This window comes from Copadichromis virginalis, linkage group LG14, assembly GCF_057382275.1.
Source record: "Copadichromis virginalis isolate Kocher_CV1m ecotype Utaka linkage group LG14, C_Virginalis_male_GT1.1, whole genome shotgun sequence".
In the NCBI taxonomy this organism is placed as follows: domain Eukaryota; kingdom Metazoa; phylum Chordata; class Actinopteri; order Cichliformes; family Cichlidae; genus Copadichromis; species Copadichromis virginalis.
In genome coordinates this window covers 16,618,803-16,643,480 of record NC_140631.1, presented here as the reverse complement: position 1 = coordinate 16,643,480, position 24,678 = coordinate 16,618,803, and the positions used below count along the sequence as shown (strand labels likewise).

At 39.3% G+C, this 24,678-nt stretch overlaps 1 long non-coding RNA gene across 2 annotated transcripts; it reads left to right on the top strand.

Annotated features, from left to right (window-relative positions):
- The first annotated feature begins 1,467 nt into the window (after positions 1-1,467).
- On the top strand, positions 1,468-10,000 carry LOC146693739 (uncharacterized). Of its 2 annotated transcripts, none has more exons than XR_014923863.1 (4): positions 1,468-1,796; positions 2,948-3,055; positions 9,152-9,232; positions 9,414-10,000. It is a non-coding gene; the product is annotated as an uncharacterized LOC146693739 (long non-coding RNA). The 2 variants fall into 2 exon arrangements; XR_014923862.1 differs by having other exon boundaries at positions 2,944-3,055.
- Positions 10,001-24,678: the final 14,678 nt, after the last annotated feature.

Here is a 24,678-nt window from a genome sequence, read left to right as displayed (position 1 = left end):
CTTAGAATAAGAAATGCCTTTCAGTCTCATATTTAGTGGAAATTGTAGTAAATTGTCTCTACAAACTGTTATATGTGCTTCATTTGATGGCGCAGGCAAGTTACTCTCATTGGCACAGACTGACTGATTGCAATGTGCTAGCAGCCTGTCTCCATTTGTAAATTAGCTGGTGATTAATTTTGAACCTTATCAATCTGTTTGAGAAGGGATGTTGTCAGTCTGAGTTGGACTAAGGTTTCCACCCACCGGGAGATTTGTGCAATTGCCTCACGACCAAAAGTTGCTCGCTGCAGCTACTTGCAAACTTTCACCAGACACAAAAAACCACTTACCAACCACCCTCTAACCCTGTAAAGTAGACTGTTTTCTTTTCTTAATTGTTTTTCATTTGGGAGGGTTTCAGGAAAGTACTTTGTTCTATTCTGATTTCTTTTTAGTCCCCTCATTTTTTAAAGTATTATTATTATTTATATGGATGCATGTACACACGTACACATTCTTCACCAACACTTCAATCCCAACACTGCCAAGAACCATCCACTATGGAAGAAGAGATAATGGAAAACGTAGGGGAAAAGTAGACTGTTTTTTAATTTAAATTTTTAAACTGACTTTTAAATTGAAAAATTTTCATTATTTCAAATTAAATATTGAGGTTTAATGGTACAGCTGGACAAATAACATGAAATGGAAGGAGGATTTAATTATGGCATGTTAAATGATTTAAAATGCTACATTAGTTCAGCAGCATAGCAGCACTGCGGTTCATAGATTATTTTTGCACGAAGGAAATTAAAAAAGAAATAAACCCTCTATTTTTTTCTCAAACTGCATTCAGAAGAATTCTATCTCGTATTAGCACAGTTATAATGAACTTGTTTAAATTATTAAATTATCGAACATGTTTGTTTACTGACAATCATTTTCCATTGCTTGGTTTAAATACAAAAAGAAATTGGATTTTTACAGAATATTTCTGTAAGGCCTTTTTGGCTCTTAAAAATTCATGCCTTGAGCTATCGCAAGAAAAAAAAACAGTCAGAAAAAGATAAAGTTTCCAAGAGAGTGGATAAGAGAGATAAGTGAATTGCAAAAGTATGTTCGGAGGTGTATACAGTGGATGCAATCCAGTCATAGCATTGTTTTAATGTCGGCAATACATGTCAAAACTTATCTCCGCTCTTTTTAATGTTCCCCTTGGTTGCCCTTTATACTCCTGTCAAATAATATATAGATAAAAAGAAAAAACTATTCTTTTCAATTTTTCAAATCAATTCATGTTGTGTAAGTATGAGTCATGATCAACAGCTGCATGTCTTTATTTTTTGTTTTTAATTCTTTTTGCCATTTGTCATGTAAAATGATACAGTTTCCAACTCATATTTGTGTGCCTCTGTCAGCCTGTCAAGCTATCATTTTTACAGCATGCTTGCACACAGTCACTGTAGCTACCTATATCATTTTCATGTGGTCAGATATGAGTTTCTCATAGGATGCTGAATGGTCTCGTAGAACTCTAGCTCTGATGCAAGCGCATGGTTTGAAGTTTGGCAAGATGATATGCAATTTGATTTGATACTGCAAGAAGGATCTGACTCCTTCAAAAGTTACTGGTCCAGAGGTCTAACAACATATAATATTGTAGCTCTCCTTAATTACATGTTTATCCAGTCATAATCAGATGCTAAGATTAAACTGGACCTTTTCTGCCCTTCAGCCCCTGCTCTTTCTTTTTCTGTCTCCGGCAAAGTATCCAGTCCAGCTGATGACACCCATCTTCAAAGAAAAAAAATCAGGTAACACTTACATTTAATTTTGTGTTGTATCAGACAGGCTTCTTAAAACTATTAGAAAAAATAATTGTTGTTTTCCTTCCAATAATCCAAAATGCATTCTCTTATCATTTCTGTCTGTAAAGCATTCTACAGACTTCCATACAAGCCACACACACACACACACGCACACACACAGACACACAAAGTATTTACGTAATGGTGTCTCATATGGCCCCCTTCAATTTACTGATGAGGCCAGAGAAGAACAGAAACCTTTCCAAATTTGAGTTTTAGCCAGGGGGAACATTTTTAATGTGCCATACTGAGCATTCTGACAAAGATGGACGAGTCCTCAAATCGAGGGTAGGGGGGGATAGATATTCAGTACACACACATGAAAGACAAACAAGTCATACAGTTTAGTCATTTTAATGTGTTGCGAGGCATTTTGATTCATTTAAGATGACCGCACTTTAGTACGTGTAGAGCATATAAATGTGGCTCTAACAACGTGCAGAACCGAGAACAGCATTTCAGTGAACTCATCTTTTTATTTATCTATTGGAATGATGAATTATTGTGAGAAGTGACCCTACTGCTATCACTGCCATCCCTCTGTTTAACACATAAGCCGGCTGTCACTCTAGAAATTACAACGTTTTTGTTTTTTGTTTTTGCATATTTTGGTGTCTCTTGGTTTTTAAATGAATATAAAATGTTCTTTGATATAACATATTTTTTTGGTATTAATGAGAAACTATAACATTCAAAAGCTGCAGATATGGACGTTGTTAACACGTAATTGGTTTAAGATTCAAAAGTTGAATGGTTTTTGATTGAAATAGTATGTTTCTGCCACAGTGATCATGAACATTTTACTGTCTTATTGCACATAAATGGTCAATCATATTTGTATAAACCAATTCAGCTGCAGTAACTGAAAACTCTCTTGTAGTCACGTGCAATTCAGTGGAATACTTAATAATGTACCTTTCAGCTGTGCTAAGAAAGAAAAAGTTGTTTTCATTGAAAGCTGCACGTCCTTCGTGTATGATCTTGGATGTTTTTTTTAGGTTGACGACTTAAATACTTGGAGGGGCTACTTTAGAAATGCACTTTTTTAAGGGAGTGATGTGTGTACCATTGTGACCATTCGTCTCGTGATAAGGCAGTCTGGAGAAGGATGCCCATGCCAGGAGGGAGGTCAAGGCACCAACTCATTCCTCTTCCTAGACACTTCCATTTATCAGGCCTGACTGCATGCATCACACACCCTCAAGGTAGGAATGTGTGTGTGTGTGTGTGTGTGTGGGGGGGGGGGGGCAGAGGAAATGGTAAAAGACCAAGAGAGAGGGACGGACTTACATAACAGGGACACTTTTATGTTTACTTGGTGGATCTAGAATTTTGGCATGTTTTCAAACTTTAAATAGATTATATATTCAATATATATATATATATATATATATGTTTTTCTTTTTAATTCATCTGCATGTGGTGCTGGTGTCAGGGGCTGGGTCTATGACCCAGCGTTTTGAGTTATTTTGTATTTTTGAGTTTCTTATGTTAAGTTTGTGATTGTAAGTTTTTGTGTTATTCTTATTTAGGGTCTAATTGAGTTTTAGTTTAGCCATTATTTTCATTCAAGCCCCCTGGTTTGTGTCATGTTTCCTGTCCAATATGTCACGTGTTTCATGTCTGTGTTGTCTCCACGTTGTCAAGCTCAGGTGTCATGTCTATGTCTCTACATGCTTCCTGTTTTATTTTGAAAGTCGTGTCTCCATGTTTAATGTATTCAGTTTTGCTTTCCCTGTAGCGTCGTGTTCATTTGTGTCAGCTGCGTCTCCCCAGGTGTTTCCACTTCCCTCATTACCCTCTTATGTATTTAAGTCCTCTGTCTCTTTCCTTTTTTCTTGTTGGGTTGTCTGTTTGTGTTCATTTCAAGTCACGCCAAGTCAGAGGTTTTGCTTCCCACTGTTCAGGTTCATGTTCATTTTTGGTTTATTTCATAGTTACGTTGTTGCATGTTCCTGTTCAGTTCCATAGTTTTCCAAGCCTTAGTTTTCATAGTTAGTCATAGTTTTTCGAGTTTAGGTTTCAATTTAGTTTCACCCTTGTTTGCCTCGCCTTGTTTATCTGTTTTTTGTATCAGCTGCAATATCAGCTGGGTCCGTTTCATAAATACCCCAGCATTCCCCACCATGACAGCTGGAGCCTCTCCCAGCTGCCACAGGGCAAAAGGTGGGGTACACCCCGAACAGATCGTAATTGTGTCACAGGACACAGAGAAACAACAGTTCACACTCACATTCACACCTGTGAGAAATGTAGAATGACCAGTTAATCTAACCTCACTAGCTGTATGTCTTTCCACTGTGGGATGAAGCTCGAGTACCTGGAAAGAACCCATGCAGACACAAAGAGAAAATGGCAACTCCACATTGGAAGCCCTGGCCAGATTTTGGATTTAAACCAATGACCTTCTTCCTATTCCAAATTTGGACTGTATAAGCAATAAATACATTCAAAATATAAATAGTTTGTATAAATATTAAAAACTTAGTGTGTTGGTGTAAAGGACTGCTAGCTTGACTTCAACTACTGTATTAATGCTTCAGTGCAGCATGTCTTTATTAGGAGTTTGAGCCCATTTCCTATTGATGGATTTCTGGCTTACAACATATGAGAGAGACCAAAGTAGCTTCTCCAAAACATGTAGGTTGTAGCATTGCATAAATAATGTTAAATTAGCAATACAGTAGGCACAAAAATATAACGATGTAATATCTGAGATGGCCAGAAACAGGAGGTGCATGACCTGACATTTGCCTGTGTCAACTATTTAGTATCTAGTATCTACAGACTAAAGGTGAATTTTTTTTTATCTATATTATGTTTGTTAATATAAACTTATTGATTATCAGGTATTCATGGTAAACTATTAATTCCATGTTTACATGCTTTTTATAAATGCTAAAGTCAGCTGTAGTCACAAGGCAACCAACATTGAGCTAAAATGAACTATCCCAACACAGGAAAAAAGAACTTTTCGCTGTTTACCTTTCTTGAGTTTAACTATTCTACTAAAGTGTGAATGCACCTATTATATAAAATCTGTCAGTACGTATCATTCTAGACATCATCAAGGCAGAAATACCTTTTTTGTTGCTTGAGAGGACAACTGTCAATTCAATTGCATTTTTCACCTCAAGAAAATTATTTCATACAATAACAGTTTACTTCAAATGGACTCAGCAACATTTGGTACATTAACTTAAACTAACCTGTTCCAACCTTTAAAGAAACAAAATTAATTTTCATGACTGTCATACAGAATTTCCATCAAAGCACATTCACTGCTGAAGTGGAATCAAATCAGCTTGAAGATGAGAGCATCACAGTGAACAATTAAATCCTGTCACGTCTTTTGCATATTTAACTGTCTTATTTGTAAATGTACAAAAACTGACACACACACACACACACACACACACACACACACACACACACACACACACAAAGAGAGAGATCATTGAGTGTAACATATAAGCAATTAAATCCTTGACATGGAACATCTTGAGGTGTCTTTCACAGTTGCTTACATTCTGATAATTGAACCTGCAATTCTGGGAGACATGTCTGGAGACAGATCAGATCTTTTCAATTGCAACAGCTTTGTGATTCCCCCCCCTCATTTTTTTAAAACATCAGCCATATATGCTGCATAGAGGCAGCCAGGCCTGAACCCATGACAGCAGCACAGTTGGTTGAGCACCTCAACCGTCAAGCTGTCAGTTTGATGTCTGAATTACTGTGCGCACACATCTGTATTTGTCAAACGGCAGGTAATCTCAACATCTGTATCTGTAGCTGGCCACAGCTGACTAGAAAAGTGCATTGTAAAATGACATACTATGCAGTGGAATTTATTTCTTTATTTTTTGTTTTGTCAAAACACTCTGTGTCTAGTAGCCTGATATAGCAGCTGTCTGATTTTTAGCCACAGTAATCCATGGCTTCTTGGATTGGAATGGTGACTCGCTGGATTATGCCTTAACAGCTCTAATGAATACCGGATTTAAATGACAGCTTTGCCTTCATTTGACGGTAATTTAATGTGATAGATGAAAAAGAGATAGACCGCACAGAGGAGTAAAGGACGACATGCGAAGCGTTGGTGTGACAAAGGAGGATGCTGGGGATAGAGTGAGATGGAGGCAGATGATTTAGGCGACCCCTAAAAAGAACACTTGAATCAAAGCATTGATCTGTGACAGAAAACATTATACATAAATCTAGAGAGCCACTCTATTTATTATTTGTTTGGCCTCTATTGCCACAAGTTCTAATTACGGGACTTCTGGTGAATCAAATTCTGCTTTCCTGACACTTTGAGTGATGGAACTATGAATTGCTTGAGCACCAAACACAAAATGATCATCTCAATAAAACTTAGCATTTTTTTAAATGTCCGCACTGATAAATAAATCATTGTTAGATGAATTGAATAAAACTTGGTTTACACAGTAGTTTACTTTGTACTACTGTTCTTCTTTCTTCTTCATTGACTTGTGGCCACAAACATCACTGGAAATGTAAGAATGCAATTTCAGCAGCCAATAAAATAGATGGAACTGTATCTCTTTCCACCAATATGTCAAGTTACTGTCACCTAACTGTCACCAACTAACCTTTGTCTAATTTGGGTAGCAATTTGAACATTGTGCAAACAGCAAAACATAACTCATTCCTCCTCCATACCCAATGCAAGTCAATGTACAGCTAAAGGACTTTCATCCAAGTAGAAAACTTTGTCCAGATACTTTTGAGCTTCTGAAACTGGGGGATACAGTACTCTGCAAAAGTCTTGAGCCATCCCTTTTGTTTTCTTCAAATCTGGCTTCCCAGGAACCAGATTTCATTGTAATTTTTTTAAAAGGGTGTCTTGAGTAGTAGTTCTCCAGTCTCGCAGAGTATTAGCAACTTTCTTACACTATGCGCCTCATCACTTGGCCAACCCGCTCTGTAATTTTACAAGGTCTATTTGGCTGAGTTGATTAGTAAATGCTTCAACTTAACAATAATACTACTTAGAGTTGATTGTCAAATATCTAGGAGGGAAAAAAACCATCATAAACTGACTTGTTGCAATGGTGCCATCCTATTACAGCGCCATGCTTCAGTCGGCTCTTTAGGCTCTTTCACAGATGTTTCTAAAGGCAGATGCTTGATTTTTATCCACCTGTGGCAACTGTATTAAAAACGCCTCTATTCAAAGATTAAGAATTGTGGCCCAATACTTTTGCCAGTATAGTTCATTTCTTCAGCCAACAAATCTTGTATCTGTCTCCTGATACAGAATGCCTGTATGTGATATGTTAAGATGCAGCGCCTATCACCACAAATACTGACTGCAAGCTTCTGCAATTAAAAGTCCAACTGACCCTTGACAGTACTCTCAAGCACACTTGGAATATTGTGTTTCATGACTGCATTCTATTATCAAGGGATGTATTGTTGTTATAAGTTGGAAATGTGTCCATGCTTTATGTATTTCCTAAACACTTGATGGGAGAAGTTTGTTAAACCCTTTGAACTAAAACTAAATTGCGCACTTTAATAACATCCCGATTGTCTCATTTAAAATCCATTTGTGGATGTGTATAGAGGCAAAACTACAAAAACAAAAAAGTGTCTTTATCCAAAAACTTTTGTGAAATGTAGATGTACAGAGTAAGTACAAAATTTCTGAACAGCAGTTGGATAGACGGCTGAACAAATGAAAATTAATGTATTTCTTTTCTGCCCCTCATCCCCCTTTAACCCTTATTTGATAGACAGTCATGAAAATTGATGAAAAATAGGTGTTTGGAAGTTTAAATTTGTAACTGAAATATAGCAAAAGTGCTTGACCTGATATTTTCCATGACAATTGTGTGGGCTTGATCTCCTTTCACTTAGAAAATGGTTAAATGGGAGCTGTAAGATTAGTAAATTACATCGATGATATGCTTCTCTAAATTGCACCTATATTATGTCTGCACGTGCTTTCGGGTAGATTGAGAGCTCTTCTGTTTAAGAGTCACTTTTCAGGAGTAGCTCTGCTCTTGTGTCTGCATGATAAGAGCTTGGTGGCAATGACTGTTCCAATTCAAATTTCATAATTTGCAATGTCAGTCACACATTATCCATTCAGCTCTGAACAATCTGGATGGGAGAAGAGGCAGCACATCCAAAAGCCTCTTGTGGTAATTCTACAGATACAAAAATCAGGTACACTTGCAAAAATATCCCCAAATAGGAGAACCAGTTGAGAATGGATGGTCTAGTAAAAGGGTAAATGGAAACAGAATGCAATGATATGCTGTTGCTTTTACATCTTTCTTGCCAACAAAGATGCCCACCACTTTGCCATTTAATAAAAGCACAACAGCACTGTTGTAGTGACAATCTGGGGTGACTGAAATAGGTACCTCTGGTTCAGAGAACACAGCCTTTATTTTATTGTGAGAAATGATCAGTTCAGTCAGTTTTACCTACATTACACACAGACAGCAAAGAATTGTTATGGATCACTTTGGTTTGTCAATGCCTTTGTTCTGTTAACAAACAAACACACACACACACACACACACACACACACACACACACACACACACACACACACACACACACACACACACACACCTAGATCTATCTATCTATCTATCTATCTATCTATCTATCTATCTGTATAGAGATATGGATATATATCTATAGAGATATGGATATATATCTATAGAGATAGATCTATATCTATAGATATAGATATATAGATTTCATAGCTGAGGTGCTGTCATTCTCAGTCACTTCCCCTTTGTTCTGAAACACATTGACTGTGAAATATTTAGTAGTGAGGATTCACTGAATTCACTAGAATTCACTTAGCACCTGCGAGCGACGCATTCTTTCACACAAGTTTGTAGAAGCAGTCGGCATGCCTAGGTGCTTGGTTTTCTTTCAGAATATTTGTATTCAATCATTTCCATAGATGAGTGAATACTTATGGCAATATCAAATTATTCTGTTACTTTACAACTGTGAAATCTGTTTAAATATCTGCACTTTGAGTGTATGTTTTTGAAACGTGTGTCCAGGGGCAGAAGTTGAATATAATGATTGTGTAATCCACATCCTCACTGCTATGGCACTGATAAAACACAAGCACACACAGATAACCACAACACAATCTGCTTGGACTCCCACTGACACCTCTGGGCTTGATCACCTGCACTCAACAACATCCGATAATAATAACACCCAGTCAATATTCTTTCCCTTCCCCCAAGTGTGTGTTTGTGTGTGTGTGCTTTCTCTTATCCCTGTTATTTTTTCAGTCCCTCAGTTATTGGGAGGACAAACATACGGAGGGCAGAATTACCATGGAGCATGCATGCCTAGCCAAAGGCCCAACAGAGGTATTAGCCCGATAGGATCTGTAGTCTTCCATCACACACAAACAACTACACACACACTGACACTTGCACGTAACGCTGCATGAACAAGCAGGCGCAAACAAATGCATGCACGCAAATACACACAAATGCATGTGTACACACATACAATGACTGATTGTTCTTCTCTTATCTGATGTTTCAGCCAATGGTTTATTTCCATTCTTTGGCCAGGGAATTGTCTCAGGAACACTTGCAGTGAGAAAACTCATTCCGATGATCTGGATCAGATAGAGGCACTTCCATCGGCCACAGACAATTCCGGCTTGGAATGACGACAGAACTTTAAAGAGAGAGAGAGAGGGAGGGAGAGACTGCCTCAAGACAAGATGTACCACAGATGATAAAACAAGGGGAGTTGATATCTACTCAGTGGTCTGCCAGACAGATAAATACTTTGCTCTGTGTGTGTGTGTGTCCCTTGAATGAATATGCACAATCCAAGCTGTTTACATTCACCTCCATCAAACAGGTAAAGCTGTGTGGTTATATATACACATTTCTCCTTTTGTCATGTGGTGCTGTAAATTGCTCTGTGCCTCTCATAAATCCATGCAAGACCACTTGAAGGGGAAATGTTTTCTGTTTTCTCTGGTATCACTTTGACTTTTGAGGAAATTGGTTTGCAAAGAAGACATGTATCAAAAAAGATCTATCTATCTATTTCATGTCTGAGGAATAATTTTTTTCTCTTCACATCTCTTTTGTATGTAAGTAGGCTCCAATATTCAACTTTAATGCCATACTCATGTATTTAAGCATGCGACATGCGACAAGCAAATATGCCAGTCAGACTCAAAGTCAATTTTAAATTTACAGCCATTTTAAAACAAAACGTAGCATAAAAAGTTTGGAATGCTGCTGTGAAAGTCTATTGATAAAAGAGAAACATCATTGCTCTGAATTTTGATGTAGCCATCTGCCAAACAGTTTACTTATCCTGTGTTTGCTGAGAAATAGAGGAGGTGTGGGCAAACATTTACAGCAGCTGTTCTTTCTCTGATAAAGACAAAGCAAGTAAACACAGGTGTAATCTTGGATACAAATTAGAAGACCTAAGTTTGTGATCCATGTCCACAATAGATGTTTCTCCCTTATTACAGCTGGTTAACCCTTTGGCAAGAAAGAGTTTGGCTCCCAAATAACGTGTGAAAATAAATGTAAACACCAAAAAAAAAAAAAAAAGAAAATCAGCAAAACACACTCAAGTAACAATGCATGCAATGATGACTGACTGAAATCATTCTATATTATTTCATGGTAGTTGTGTGTGCGTATATATAGTGATATAGGTTCTATATTAGAGAAGACATTTTTGTGGGGAAAAATAATTTCTGGAAGCATCTGGAAGTTTCATTAATAGGGGGATCTCCAATATGGTGATGTTTTTACAATGTTGGGTAAAACAAATGTAAATATAAGAATATTAAAGAAATATTTTACAATAAAATAAGGTATTATGGGGATATGTTTTGCAGAAATATCTGCACATTCTTCTAGCAACTCCTTCTAGAAATTATTCACTTATTCTTTGCCATAAGCAGTTCCACGTAGGAAACTATTTCCCTGATTTTAGAGTAAACTCTCCCTTCAAGGTCTTTGTCCAAAGAATGAAAAAGAGATGAAGGAAATGTTAGCTCAAGACATATGAGGAGTTTCACATTCTTTCACATATTTGCCATTCTTGCCTTGTCATTTCTACTGGGAATCAGTCGTCATGAGTTCAGCTTGTTAATAAATGTCTAAACTCACCATCGATTTGAGAGTCTGAATCACCCTTCAGCCTGTAGCAGAATCATCATCCCTCCAATCTCCCTTTACTGTCTTGGTGTAAATCATCATAAACTACACAACCATTGTAAATGTCATTCTATAAATATCATCCATATGTTGCTATGCTATTTGGATTATAAAGCCCCATGGGGCAAATTGGTGAATTGTGACAGTGGGGTATCTAAACTGAAATTGAACAGTGATGTAATCAGGATGGCTCAGTTTACAAAATGTCCACATCGCCAGATAATCTGGGCTGACAATCACAACCTAGCGTCTGATCAAGATTTCTCCTACAGCAGGATGAGCGCAGTATCAGATCCACTTCATTCAAGAAGGGGAGCTAAAGGGAATGAGATGGTGAAATGCACTGCGATACCAAATATAATTAGATTGTGCATAAAATGATAAATAAGTATGAGGTGTTTTACAGGCATATTTTTTAGCAGTGTTTTTTCCCTTCTTTCTCTCTTCTTAATTGCATCAGATTAGAATTATTCAGGGCACGGTAGCACTAAATAAAGCACTATGAGTACTTATTTATACGAAAGCTACTTCTTAGTTGCTAGAATAGTGAATGCCATTTTCCAGCATATGACAGCCTTGTTTGAAATATCAAAGTGAAATAAAAAAGTAATAACTTGTCAGGTTTGCTAAGAGGCGTACAGAGAGCATCAGGCTATTTGTACAGATATGAGTAAAAACCAAGGCAGCCAGGGAGTGTGATCCACTTTAATTAATAGCTCTCCATCTTTGGAGGATGGCCCAAAATTAGACAAAACCACATACTGCTCCCATTGTCCCTGCTGTCACTGTCAGAGAAATAATTTGGAGTCTAGCCACAGACCAAAAGGGAGTGTGTGTGTAAGGGATTTAGAGGCACTGTAAATGGGTAATATTATAAGCATGATGGTGGTTATTGGGGTATATCTTATTGAAACAGAACACCAATGCCATTGTTCTAAATTATTTTAATCTTCATTCCAGTATTGATGAGACATAAACTTGCTAAGAATGCATAAGGTTTCAGTTATATGTGTACATTAACATCCTACAATAAACCAGAAGACACTGAATAACACTTCATGTTTTAAATGTATCTGTAGTCTAAGAGCTCTACTGTGCAGCTGTCATAGCAGAAATAAACAGCAGCAGCAAGAGTGCACTGAACAGTAAAATAAATATAAATTGGGAAAATATTCTTCTTTCCACTCTGTGTGCCTATGTGATGATCGTGGATTCACAAGATTCGCAAACGTCTGTAGAATTACTCTCGTCTTATTTGCAGGACCAGCAGTGCATTTACCATTTAATTTTTATCATCCTTACAGATCTCTTATCACCTGTTTTTCTGATAATGTCTCTGATTAGAGTAGGCGGGTCAAATCATGCATCAAACACCCCCTTTTATGTGAGTGCACACAGGGCCTTAAGCATAAGGCCTGGGTTTATAAAGAAACCCATCGTGACCGTGATACTAGTTATCTATGACTAGTATCTGTGCCATACAGTAGAGCCCACATGGAGAACCTACACACAGTTCTAACCCAGTGGCTTGGTGAACAAGTCCCTGTGCTTACCTGAAACTGCAGGGTGCAAAGCTTTATAGTTAATTCACATTAGTATGACCTAGCAGACCTTTATATAGTCAAATATGTGGAAAGTCAAGCTGTCACTGAGTCATTTTGCCACCCCCAGAAGCTGAATCAAAAGTATGAACAACACTAAAACATAGTGGTTAAGATTAAGAAAACAGCAGCTTTTTGCCTTCATATAGAATCAAAAAATTTATCCAAATATAATTTATGATCAGAAATAGGGAACTGCTTAACTTTGTCATTGTCTGTTTATGAACATTGCACTTCATGGTAGAAAAACAGCATGTGATATTCTACGTCCGTGACAATCCAATAACAAAAAATGTTAGTCCCTGGCTTCAATAAGGAAGACCAGTACATAAAATAGATTCTTAATAATGTGCATCCTCCCTGTAGAGCATGAAGATATTGTTTTGAAGAGTTCAATATGCCTACGTGGCCTGCTGCTATATGTAGACTGTATGACAGGGTTTTTAAAATGAACAGTCAATTGCTTTTGTCTGACCCCATCAAGCAGTTAATGCGCAGTTGATGATTACCACCGATAATAACATTTTCAGTAGAACATTCAATCTTTTTTTTGTCTGTCTACTTTTGATTGCCCTGCTGTAATTTTTTATACTCAAAGCACAGTGTGTCATTGAATCAATATTATTGATGTCAACAGCAGAATATCACAATCTCTAGACAACCGTCTTGCAAAATCTATACAACTTGCTAATTGGTTTATTACCATTTTATCTGTTAGTAAAATCTTTTAAATGACAAGTGTTCAGATGCAAAGGCAGACGTAAAGGCTGTAGGAGGCCTGACGAGGAGACAAAAACACAGATGGAAGGACTGAGTCAGGAAAAGTGTGCGTTAGAGTGATGTACTTTATAATGCTAAATGGAGTTGGGAGACTGTCAATCTACAGCCAGACTGCTTGATGGAAATAACACTTGGACTTTATTGTAGTCCTAAAAGAGAAGTTTTGCCTCCTAAATCATTTATCATTGTTGCTGTTTTAAAACTTTGGGGATAGCTACCCGACTTTGCCAAAGATTTATATCTCTTGAGGGATTAAATATGTCTTCAGGTGAGTGTGAGGACACAAACTGGTGCAGGTGCATGCTCTTTTAGTTAACTTATGTTGCCAAACACTGTGCCAAACAGGGATTTTTTTTTTACTTGTCTAGTACGCCTGTACTATACTATAATATATATTCAAACTTCTCTTTGACCAAACTGTTAAAGTACTTGCTGGATTCTCAAGGTAGTTGTTCCCTTTTCTTCAGTCTCTCTTAAAAAAAAAATCTTGTTTTTATCTTTAATAACTACTTTCTAGCCTGTGCTGTTTTTCAGATTTTGAGCCTGCTTCTTTGTTTTCTCACCCTCTTCAGGTTTACTTTTTCAAATGGAAATTTACTTTCTCTTTATGTTTATATTCCTCAGTGGTCTCTGAATCCACTTTGACCTTATTCTGAAGGAGAAATCATGCTAAATCGCAAATAAAGTTTTAGTTACCAAAACCATCAAATAGAAGATTGCTTCAAGGCCTTTAAGATTTATATGTGATTCATCTTTCATTACATTCACTTACTTTAACTCTCAAGACTGACTTTGTAAGGGTCTCATCAGAAACACTGTAAAGTGAATAAGATGCTCAATGGGAGCGTTACACGGGTTCAACTTAGCACATTGTGTGGTTTTGCTGAGTGTACTGTATGATGGTGGTGATGTAACTTTTAACTCTTTAATTGCTGTCTCACTGCTTTGGGCCTCTTCTTGTTTCTTCATTTAAAGGAATATATGCAGGTCATGGGTGTGGAAAGCTGACCAACAGTTTTTCTGAGATACAGAAAAAAGACTTGAGATACAGAAAAATATATAATAATTAAATTATTCTAGAAAAAAGTACTGCAGTTTGAGAAAACTTTACTTCAGTTAATCTTGTCTAACCTCACTTTGCACCACATGGAAAGATTTCATTATGTCAGATATCAATCCAAAATGTAATAACCCCACTTTTTGATGACTGGAGTTGCTCTGTTGCTCTGATAAATAGATAATGACATTTTCAGCTCATACTCATTTAGGCGCCTAAAATATGTGCATAATTTGAAACTTGTAATTGCCCCAAGTGAAAATTAAACATAGTGAGTAATGGACACATTGGTAGTTTTGACATTTAACAAATATAGCGCTGACACTTTTTTCTTTCTTGTCCAATGAAATGAATGAATATCCTCCATCAAAGGTCAGATTCAGTTACAGAAAACAGCACCACTGGAGCATGCAGGGATTCAATAAGTGCATGGCTTTCTTTTTCTTTCGTATCTCTCCTTTCCCCCCATGCTTGTGTGGCCCTGAAAATGCTATAGATAACTCAGCGTAACTCCACTCCCGCAGTTAGAAAAAGCTATGCCAGTCAGTCAAATGAAAACCTGTGACATCTTGAATGTGATTCAACATGCCTAGGCAATGGGAACACTGTACTGTTGAATAGTTAGACATCTGGTATAAGAAATTATAGCATAACTTGGCACAAAAAATGCTCTTGCAAATTCAATTCAAAAAGCAATTCTTTTCTTGTCTAAATAGGCATGTGGGGATCTAGCAACAGGAAACTATATGTCAAACACTTCAAATTTAAGAGACAATATACTCTATGCTACATTTTATTTGACATTTTATTTTCACATCTGTCATTTTCTGTGGAAGCAAATGATTTTCAACAAAAACAGACAGCTATACCCAGTAAAATATAGCATTAAATGGAAAGACACTCAGCATTATGCAAACAAATAAATATCTTTAGAATATGTTCCAAGTACAGTGACAGAAAGAAAGTGAAATATTACCTATAACTGTTCTGTTGAACTCCCGAATTAATCCACAGAGGATTTATCTAGATCAGCAAGTTATTTTGACTGTGGTGCTGATTAGATGCATGTTATCCCACTTGTAGCTCAAAACCAATAAGGCCTTCAAACAAAATAATGGATAACTAAAGGTTCTGGAGAAGTTTAATCTGCAATAAACTTGGTAAGGGAGAAAAGTGCACATGTGTGCTTGTGTGTCTAAATTATTATTCAGCTAACATGAATACTTCCATTCAACTTGTGTCTTTTTCCAGCACATAATAAAGGAAATGAAATTCTGAATATTCCAGGTTTTTTTTTTTCTAAGTATCTCTGTTCACGTTCAACTGTTTATTTCAATCTGTATGTATGCATGCTTTTTCTTGGCCAGTGCATTTGTGTGTGTGTGTGTGTGTGTGAACTCTGGCACAGTAGTCAGTGTTAGCACAGCTGTCCAATCCAAAGAGACACAAGAGGCGGGACACAGGTGTCACATCCACAGCAAACCACATCCATAATTAGTGGACTGTGTTTACCACTTTGGCAATGGGTGCCAAGTGACTGACTCTGTGTATCATTTACTGTGTTTGTGGCTGTGTGTGTAAGTTTCTGTATGTGAAAGGAAACAGTGAGTATGCAAAAGTTAGTTGTCAGATTTTTTTATTTTTTATTTTGTATGAAAACTCATTTAGATAAACATCTGTTTGCAAGACAGAACTGAGAAGAAAACACATCTAAACACAAACATAGGAATACTTTTTTTTTTCACTTAAAACAACCAATGCAAACACAGAGCTTCTACTCTAATTAAAAGACCCATAAGTCTATCTGAGGAATGACTGTCGCTAACATCAAACTATATATTGCAGCTCATTCCAGTAGCGCCACTGACATTTTTATGATACTCCCTGGAAGTCCTGTTCTGACCCAAGCACTTCAGCATCTGCACTGTGTGCTGGATCACTTCCAGTGTGTCAGAACAGCGAGCGTTCAACTTGAATTTCAATTTGGAGAAGAGGGCAAAGTTGTAAGAGCCAAATCTGCCAAGCAGGGCTGATGGTAAAGGAACAATTGTGTTGATGTGGCCAAAAAAACAAAATGCGCGTTTTGAATGCGCTGCATTCCAGCACACAATGACTTGGTTGTAATTGGAAACCCAGCTCTCATCACCACTGATTATGTTCAACATAAAACTTTATCAGTTTCAAAGAGAAGTTATTTTTTGTTTGTTTTTTGTGTGCAAGTCTCAGGTTTATAGACACACACGTGTAAGTGATCTGAATGGAACTTCCAGGGGGCAAGTGCAGCAGATTCACAGAAAGTGATCTGTAGGTGCACAACAAGAAGGCCCTGTATTAAAAGTGGTAAAATTGAAAGCAGGTATAGCTGTTGGTTTTTATGGGCTGGATCACTGAACTTTATGATTGCCCATTAAAAGTATGATCTGCTCTGCCCCTGGACACTGGATAAAAGACAGGCTGCAGGTCCTGTAATGAAAAGGCAGAGGTTAATGACTTTCACTTTTCTTTTCTTAAAATGTGTTCCTTATGTTGTTGTAGCCAACTGTGTGATCGGTTTCAAAATTTAGAAAATAACATGTTCATGTCATGGCCTGGCAGTGGTTGCCTTCATCTTCCTTTCTTTAGACTCCATTCTTCTCTTACCCTCTCCCTTTCTCCTGCCTTCTCTTAGGTGAACAAAACTCCCTTATCCGGTGAGGTCCGCCTTGCCAACCAGCTGCTGTTTGCTCCACCTGCACGCACCTGCTGATCATTTGCCAAGTTCTTGCAACTGATAATGGCAGCCTTAACCTTAGTGTGTTTCCTGTCATAATTATCTTGCCTCTCTGTCTCCGACTCCTTGTTTCCTTGTGGTGCATCTCTGGACTCCCATTTGGATGCATTGGATTCTCTCTGCTTGTTTTCACTCTCAGATTCATGCTTTGGAAAGAGAGCTCGCCTGCCTCCCCCCTCGCCACCATATTTTCCATTATTGTTACTCACCAGCTCCCTGTAAAAAGAAGCCTAGAGTGTTTTGTATGTAACTCAGCAAATTCTTTGTGTGAAATAAATTACCTTAAACTTTGGCTTGCTTCTGGGTTTGCATTTAAATCCTCATGGTTACTGATCTGTTGTAGTGAGCACACTTTTCTTTTTGTTACACCTCAGCACAGCCAAAACAAAACATTATCCTTCATGTTTCACCTCTGCAATGATAATAAATAAGTATAATTTAAAAAAAATAAATAAAAAATTGGAATCTTTGAACACACTCAAGGGGAAAAAACCCACAAAATGAACAAGGAATTCAACATAATAGTAAGAAAGATTTTAACTCTAGACATGCTGTACAAAACAAGATGGTTATGGTTGATATGCTGATGTGAACAGCTCGGCTTTGAGCTGAGATTTAAACGGTGTCTAGTTAACACAGCTAAAGTGGTCAGAAGTCTCAGAGATGAGGTGTACAGCGGTTGAAGTCTCTGGCACCCTCTGAAATGAGGAGCAGTCAGGAGAGTAGCTGTCCTTGTGGAAAGCAGAGCATAGGAAAGGGTGTGAGAACGAAGGAGACTTGAGAGATAGTGAGAAGCAGAAGCTTGTACTGGATGCACAGGAGAATGGAAAGTCAGTGATACTGGATGACAAGAGGTGTAATATGATCGGTAGACTTAGAGCGGGTGATGATCCGTGCTGCAGAGATCTGTAAAATTCAGAGCCGATTAAGAAGATCTTTTGGGAAACCAGAAAGAATGGCATTACAGTAATCTAAACATGAAGTGTCAAGACCAGGGCATGAACCAGAACTTGGATGCTGCGTTGAGTAAGAAAAGGACATAGTCTTAAAATATTACGTAGATGGAAGTAGGCTGAACATGAGACACTGTTCGTGTGATCATTAAAAGGCAAGATAATTCCAAGACTTTGACACTAGGGGAGGTATGGACTGGACGACCAAAATGCTGTATTAAATTAAGATGTGTTATTAATTGTGTTGTTTTTTTGGTGGATTCTAAAAAATATCCTACCTTTAAGATCTATGTTGAAATAGTCTAAATCCTTCATAAAACTAAAACTGAATGTTAAATAGTTATTTTATTCATTAGTACTCATATTTAGAAAAAAACCCACAAGAAAACAACCACTTCACAAGAATTAATATCATTCCCCCTGATGCAGGATGGTGCCACGTCTTCTGGTGGTTCTAGGGGGTTGGACATTTTGGCAGTTCTAGCGCTAAGCCAACAAGATTACTGCCCCCTTGATGTTTGGAGGTCTAATCTTGTTGCTATGATTATTACTTAAGGGGCTATTAGCATCCCAGTCACAGGCAGCAATGCCAGGGAAATATTTACACGTTGCTCCAGGCTATGATTTTATCTCCAGAGTATAATTAGTGGCTAAAGTTTGTCATGGAAAGATGGTCCTTGGGGTAGATTGCGCCTACTACGTTATCATTATTATAGACCGTTGTCCTTGTGGTTTTTGTTAATACTTGTCCCCTGAGGCCACTGATGAAGTATCTCACTACATAAAGTTCATAATGCATTCAGGTAATAGAAAACCTCCTCTTCTGAGAGAGTTGAAATTAATATGTAGAATACTATATAAGTTATTATTAAGGGATAGCAGTCTTTACATCCATTTCTTCTGAAACATTATCTTCACATTTTATATTTAATTGGGTATATGCATAGAACAATGTTACCAGTTTGCCAAGGATTTATTTAAAATATCAACGCCTGCTTTAAAATAAAAGAAACATATTCTTACCTCACTCTGCCATTTTTACACATCCAGTGCGTATGCGCCAACCAGCGTGCAGCCTGTTACAGTCGCTCCTGCTTTTTCTCTTAGTTTAGCTCTTTTTTCTTACGTATTCTTTTTTTCTGACTTGTATTTTCATCCGTTCATTATCTTTTACTCAATCATGTGGATTGAGAGAGTTTTTGTTCTTCTGGTGGCCGTGGAACTGTTACTTTTATCAAGGAACGGGACCGCAGCACATCTCCTACACTCACGGACTGTTTACTCCAGAGATCAGCTGATCGCCCTGATGCCGGCCGGCTCGCTGGCCAGGCCCGCAGAAGTACCAGCTGAAATTTGGAGTAAAACACATCGGGGATGCAGAGGTCAAGGACAGAAGAGAAGAAAGAAGAAGACGGGGAGACAGCGGAGGCTCGAAGCGAGGAGGAGGTATAAACCGTGTCTGCCGTCTATCGTAATGGGAAATGTGCGATCGTTATCGAATAAAATCGACGAGCTCTCAGCACTGGTACGGAGTCAGAGGGAATACCAAGAGTGTAGCCTGATGTGTTTCACCGAATCATGGATGCACCAGGACATTCCCGATGAGAATGCTTCCGTGGAAGGCTTCCACACTGTTTGGGCAGACAGGGACAGCATCGCTAGCGGTAACCGGAAAGGAGGTGGGCTTGCTGTTTTAGTTAACAACCGGTGGTGTAACCCTGCCAACTTAACAATCAAAGAAAGGATATGTTGCCCGGACACTGAACTGTGTGCTGTTGGACTCAGGCCGTATTATTTACCCAGGGAATTCTCTCACGTCATCTTGGTGGTTGTTTATGTTCCTCCCTCTGCTAACCCCACAGCTGCATGTGACACTATCCACTCTGCCATAGCTCGGTTACAGACTCAGCACCCGAGTGCCTTTATTGTGATCTCGGGTGACTTCAACCATGTATCACTGGACAGTACACTACCAACATTCAAACAATATGTGGACTGTCCCACCAGGGGAGAAAAAATTCTAGACCTACTGTATGCTAATGTCAAGGATGCATACAGCTCCTCCTCCCTCCCCCCACTTGGTAGGTCAGATCATAACCTGATTCACCTCACCCCCCGCTATGTGCCAATTGTGAGGAGGGAACCTGTGACCACGAGGACTGTTAGGAGGTGGTCAGAGGAGGCCTTAGCGGAACTGCAGGGCTGTTTCAAGGTGACCAACTGGGAAACACTCTGTGAGCCTCACGCCGAGGACATCAATGGGCTTACTGAGTGTATCACAGATTACATAACTTTCTGCACCGACTCCATTGTTCCAGCTCAGACTGTTCATTGCTACCCAAATAACAAGCCGTGGGTGACTAAGGACATCAAAGCCCTCCTCAACAACAAGAAGAGGGCTTTCAGAGGGGGCAACAAAGAGGAGGTGAGGAAGGTCCAGGTGTTACTAAAGGACAAGATCAGAGAGGCTAAGGACAATTACAGGAGGAAGCTGGAATGGAAACTCCAGCAGAACAGCATGAGAGAGGTGTGGAGGGGCATGAAGACCATCACTGGATTCAGGCCAACCAACAGCAGGGGAGCTGAGGGAGGTGAGAATAGAGCTAACGAGTTGAATCTGTTTTTCAATAGATTCGACACCACAGTGTCTGCTCCCACCCCCACAACCTCACCTGTAGTCAGCCTGGAATCCAGAGCCACACCACTGTGCCAGCCTCTCTTTTCACATGGCCCTGTTGCCTCCTGTGAGATTCCTGACACCCCTCCCCCACCCATCACCTTCACTCAATACCAGGTTGAGATGCAAATGAGGAGACTTCACTCAGGCAAGTTTGCTGGACCAGACGGAGTGAGTCCCCTCGTCCTCAAGACCTGTGCCCCCCAGCTGTGTGGAGTCTTTCATAAGCTGTTTATGCTGAGTCTGAGTCTGCAGAGGGTCCCGGTGATGTGGAAGACATCATGCCTCGTCCCTGTACCAAAGACGCCACGTCCCAGTGGCCCCCAGGATTACAGGCCCGTGGCACTGACCTCCCACATCATGAAGACCCTGGAAAGGCTCATCCTGGACCAGCTGCGACCCATAGTAAGACCACATCTGAATCCCCTTCAGTTCACTTATCAGCCTCGTCTCGGAACTGAGGATGCCATCATCTACCTGCTCAATCGTGTCTACACCCATCTGGACCAGCCGGCGAGCACTGTGAGGGTCATGTTTTTTGACTTTTCCAGTGCTTTCAATACCATCAGGCCGACCCTCCTGGGTGATAAGTTAGCAGCAATGCAGGTGGATGCTTCTCTGGTGTCCTGGATTGTTGATTACCTGACAGGAAAACCACAATATGTACGTCTCCCACAGTGTGTGTCTGACAAGGTGATCAGCAACACAAGGGCACCACAGGGGACTGTCCTCTCCCCCTTCCTCTTCACCCTCTACACCACAGACTTTGGCCACTGCACAGAGACCTGCCATCTTCAGAAGGTTTCTGATGACTCTGCGGTGGTTGGATGCATCAGCAGGGATGATGAGACAGAGTACCGGGCTGTGGTCGACTCCTTTGTCACGTGGTGTGAGCAGAATCATCTGCAGCTCAACGTGGCAAAGACCAAGGAACTGATCGTGGACTTCAGGAAGACCAGGAAACACTTGACCCCTGTTTCAATCCAGGGGGTCAATGTTGACATTGTGGAGGACTATAAATACCTTGGAGTACACATTGACAATAAACTGGACTGGGCTAAAAACACCACAGCACTTTACAGGAAGGGCCAGAGTCGTCTCTATTTTTTGAGGCGACTGAGGTCCTTCAACATCTGCCAGAAAATGCTCAGGATTTTCTACGAGTCTGTTGTGGCCAGTGCGATTCTATATGCTGTTGCATGCTGGGGGAGCAGGCTGAGGGTAGCAGATGCCAACAGACTCAATAAACTAATCCGTAAGGCCAGCAATGTTGTGGGGATGGAGCTGGACTCCCTCAAGGTGGTGTCGGAGAGGCGGATGCTGTCCAAGATAAAGACAATGTTGGATAACACCTCCCACCCACTCCATGACATGCTGGTCAGTCACAGGAGCACGTTCAGCGAGAGACTGAGATTACCGAAAAGCACCACTGAACGACACAGGAAATCTTTCCTGCCTGTGGCCATCTCCCTGTACAACGCATCCACTTAACACACTGGTTACTGCTACAACTACACACGTTTCTTTTCCAGCTATTTATTAATGAGTGACTTATATGTGTGTGTATATATATATATATATATATATATATATATATATATGTATATATATATTGTACTATTCTTAGTTAGCGTATTGTCTGTCTTGTTAATGTTGGTTTATGTTGGTTTATAATGGAGCACTGTAACAAAAAATTATTTCCCCCAGGGATCAATAAAGTATTCTGATTCTGATTCTGCCATTCTTCCCCTGGTACATTGAGTCTACTAGATTTGCTTCGGCAACTATTCACTGACCTCATCGTGACCGCAGACGCTCAGACGTTTCCGCTTCTGCTCACAATCGGCAGTTATCTCTTTCCTCTCTTCTTATTGTGGAATGTTCTGATGCTCAATTCACCTCTCCTCACCAACAGGTGTCACATCACAATGAACTGCAGGGAATTGAGTCCAGAGATTGGTGGGACAGAGATGGAAGGACTGCAGCTGTGTGAGTGTGGATACAAATAGTGTCAAAGCGTACCCAGTGGGGGTGGTGTATATGCTTGTGGTGTTTCTAGAGGTCTATATGTGTGGGCTTACGTGTATGTTGCAAAGTGTGAAATGCTGATGGATGTGTGTCAGAGTTTGTGTGAAGTGAAGGCTATGCAAACGGTTTTTCATATTATAACCACATTTAAACCCCCTGCCTCCCAAACCCCGCTGAGACAAATGGAAATTTAGACCAACCACTTCAGAAAGCTGATTTTTCTACCCCGTTGCCTGTTCTCACTCTCTCTGGCTGCAGCTAACAAGGCAATTGACAGGGCAATATGAGCACCATTTTCATTCTGGCATTTCCTAATGTTAAACACCAGAGTAATCAACAAGCTGCCTGCCTTCCTGTCTGTGTCCCTCGCTTTCTGTCTCCTCTCTGAACCGATGCCTGCTTGCTTGTGCGGTCTCTGGCCACGTTCATTTAATGCATCCATATTGGATTTCCTAATGCCTACAGCCAACCAAATGTCTTATGCTGCTTGCATCTTTACTGCTTTCGTTACAGACAAGTCCAATTTGTGTTTGTATGTGTCTGCATACCTGCTTGCGTAAGAGGGAAAGAAAATGTCACTGTTTTTTTTTTGCCAGACTTTACCCTTGTTAAAATTGCTATAAATTACTAACTGAAAAACACATACACATACTTAAATTGTCCATATATACATATGTGTGTGTGTGTAGTAATTTTATAATACTTTTTAAAACATTTGGAAAGTTGGAAAGAACAAATGTGTCTGTTTGGTTTAACTTTATAGCTTAATTTAATTTTAATGTCAATTTTCACATTTCAAAACTCGGAATGCCTTTGAACTACACAATTTACATTTAATTCCGCTACCCCTTCCTCTGGGTCAAACAAAATAACACGACATTATTAGACCAACATTTTTACAGTGTATGCTCATTCACAGTCCTTCCCTTTTTGGTGATTTATTTGGTGCTGTTTATCACGTTGTTTATCCCCACTAATTACTGAGATTCAGGATTTGGAGGTATTTGTAATTCCAATGTGAATTTTTTCTTCTCTGCCTGCCAGACTGTCAACTCATCTGACGTTTGACATCTGTAAAAATGAAGCATCAAGAGTCCTCATAAAATTGCTAAAAGCCGCTCATCTATGGACATTTTTCTCTCTTTTGATGGTTTGTAGATTAGACCGGGAGTATGTTATTAATGAGCGAGATTACAACCAGCCGTTGCTAACCGGATTACGGTTTAATACAGCTCAATTTTCCTGTGCTATACCAGCTCTAGCTCCTTTTCTCATCCCTCTGTCTCTTTAGTTCCTTCCTTCTCTTCTCATCTTTGGACTTTCTGTTCATTAGCTATGTGCTCTAGTGTTACACATGCATCTGTTTGTGAGATTTTGATTGTTTTTCACTGACGACATCAGGTTTCAGGAACTACATGGGTCAAAGAAGCACACGAGCCTGAGGACACACGTACGATTTTGAGAACAATGTGTCAACGCTGAGTTAATGATGGATAATAAAAAATATGCTAATGGGCCAGCAGGAGGTAGACAATGAGTGTTCCACCATCAGACGTGGAGAGAAGTTTAAAGAACCCTGTTTTGACAACTTAATTACTTCTAGCTGGGATATTACTTTGAGTTTTACTGATTAACCCCATTAAAAGAGACACACAAAACCAAAGACGGCACAAGAGTGTAGAAAGAATGAGGAGATTGTTTCGAGCAGCTTTTGTAGTTGGTAGACAGGGAGAGGCGCTTACTT